The following is a 2,894-nucleotide window of genomic DNA, read 5'->3' as shown; positions in this document are numbered from 1 at the left end:
CTCCCTTTTAACAGGAAGAAACCTCCAGCAGAACCAGGCTCAGTGTGAGCGGCCATCTGCTGAGGCCCACTGGGGTTCAAGGAGACAGAAGCAGATAAAGACATCAAAGTTCTCTGGCGCTCGGACCCCGGCAGAAGACTTTGGTGCTGTGAATCAACATTCACTTGGATGGTTAAACTTGAAAAGGATTAGAGTAGTCTCCCCCTGGGGCCCCGGACGTTGGTGGTAGAATAAGCTAGAGGATGAGTGGGACTGAGAATAATCTGGGGGTAGATATAGGGTGGAGGTGGGTGAAAGTTCGCTTGTGTGCAGAAGAGAGAAGCTAGGTCCAGGAGCTAAATGAAGGGGATCTTGAAAGATGATTGGCTCCAGAAAAAGTGGTTCAGATGAAGCTGATAAGAGTCTTCCAGATTGAATTGATGCTTAAGCTTCGTAACTTCAAAACAATAAGTACATTTCTAATGGTGATATGCACTGGCACAGAATCCATTACTTGATTGGTTTCCTGGACAAAGTTTTTTTTATTTTTACAGTTTAATTCTGATGATTGAAAAATACGGTAGTTACACATTTAGCTTCTGTCATTTCCAAACAGAATTTCAATCTACTTTATCTCAGGTTTCCAACGCTCTTTTACTCAATATTTCAAACTATTCAATTATTGCCATGTTTTTTAGTTTTACTTTTTTCATTAGAGTCCCATGAAAAAGCACAGGCCCTATTCTGCCCCACAACCCACCGGAAAAGTTGGTCTAGAACCGACGTTTTGGGACGGAACAAACATTTTTTGAAGCCGGTCTGCATGTGGACAGAAAAACTTCAGAAAAAAGCAACCCAGTGGAGGACTTTACACAAGCCTCCCATCAAACAACGAACTGGGATCTCGGATGAAGACTTTAACACTGCGCCATCGCCACAAACTCATTTTTATCAGTTATTAATCAGGTTGTTTCAGACGAGTGTCCTTTCTGCGGTCTGTCTGAAAGTGTGCTCAACGTTTTTATGGAATGCACAAAACTAAAGACCATTTTTAGCCTTTCAATTAAAGTTTTTAGTCATTTTGGGATGGGTTTTACAAATGCTTTTTTAAAGGAGGAGTTTGCCAGAATAGGAAAAATAAGCCAAAGGCCCAACTTTGAACTTTGAAATTTTTGAATCAATGAAGCAAAGATGGTCGTTTACATGTTCTGTAGAGACAGACTGCTAGCCTCGTGAGACCAACCTGATCTCTCGAGCTTTCAAGGTTTCACTCGCAGATCAGTCTGGAGACTCTCCGTTAAAGAAAATTTGGAGCCGTTCACCAAACGAACGTCCAATCAGCGTTGGCTTTGAGGCGGGTTGAGGTGTGACNGGGGTGAGTAGAAAATGAAGGCTAATCATGTTTTGGGTGTACTATTCCTTTAAGGGTCTTGCCTAAGGTCCCACCCTGGCAGCTCATTCCCCCCCATCTGGGATACGAACCCAGGCTTACTGTTTGCAGACGGTTACTTACCACTGCAGCTAGCCAGTCGCTACATCTAAGATGGGTCTCGAACCAACAACCTCAGGGATGGAAGTCAATGCCTTACAGCTGATGCCACAAGCAATGGTGCTAGTTCACTTAAAATAGCTACAGTTCCAATCATTCATTAATAATCCCACAGCCTGTGTGATATTGAATGGTTGGAATACTGTTGTAAAAACCAACCTACATACCAGGATAGGAGAGGTGATTAAAATGTTTCATCTGCCAGGAATCTGGAAGTAAGATACAGCCCAAATTTCAATTTAAAAGAAGATGGTTGGTCAGGATATTTTTTCATGAAATAAGCTGAAAGAGAAAGACGACATCTTAGGTCCTAAATAATCATGCGTTTGCCAGAAGGTTTTATTTCGGTCTTTTGTAGATTTGATTTATCATTCAATAAAAGTGAATTTATTGATCTCATTTGTGATTCTTCGCTACAGACATTTAGTTCCACATCACAGGTCACCATATGAGTTACTGCCAAGAGCCTAAGCATTAAAAGAGCTGACAAAAGAGGGTCTGAGTCCCCCTAAAAAAACTCAGACGTTTTCACTGCTTTGTTGCCAGCCCACAAAGAGGAGCCTTCAGGGGGTTTGCAAGAAACTCACGACAATCACACGAGTCACAATATCTACTTGTGTGGCAGGCCGTAACTTGCCATGCACCTCAGCTAACGTGTTGCTTTAAATACCACGGAGAAGCTCTGAAAACAGGCATTAAAGTAGCCCAAATCCCCCTCAAGTGGCTGTGTGCTTAGCATGGTCTCTGAAAGGTATCCAGCCGTTCCTCTGAAACCTAAGCACTTCTTGATCAAAGGCTTTTAGGAGACTGCGAGGTGAATGAGGAGCCTTGTACAACTCTATGTTGATTACTTTTTTTAAGTCAGCACATGAGAGTGTGCGTGTGTGTGTTTCTAGTGTCTCCAAAGGAGGAATCTTTCACTGGGAAGCACAGATTAACACATCAAATCCGGCCCTTCAATCAATTGTGAGGTAATGGAGCGAAATCGGGGAAGCACACATGCTGCACATTGCCTGCACGCACAGCAGATCAAAAAAGCTTTTTTAGCCTGCACGCCTTAATGATCACTTTTACTCGGATTTAACAAAACAAAAATAGTTTTTTTCATGCAGGAAAATATGGAGGGAGGGGCTGTTTATGTTATTGAGTATAAAATTATCCCTCCGTTGCCCAGAATCTTTGAAAACATAAATCTCATCACTTTTTTTCTGTGATCAAGGAGCCAAAGCTTGCTAGGCTCTAGACAGAAGCTGCAGCCAACTTTGTGTTTGTGTTTAGTCAAACTTGACCCTCAACCTCCTGCTGGGGGCCATGACCCCTCTAGCTGACCTGTCAACACACTAATTTGTCCGCAACCCTCCTTTTA

This window comes from Cyprinodon variegatus, unplaced genomic scaffold, assembly GCF_000732505.1.
Source record: "Cyprinodon variegatus isolate N-32 unplaced genomic scaffold, C_variegatus-1.0 Scaffold759, whole genome shotgun sequence".
In the NCBI taxonomy this organism is placed as follows: domain Eukaryota; kingdom Metazoa; phylum Chordata; class Actinopteri; order Cyprinodontiformes; family Cyprinodontidae; genus Cyprinodon; species Cyprinodon variegatus.
This window is presented reverse-complemented; position numbering follows the sequence as displayed.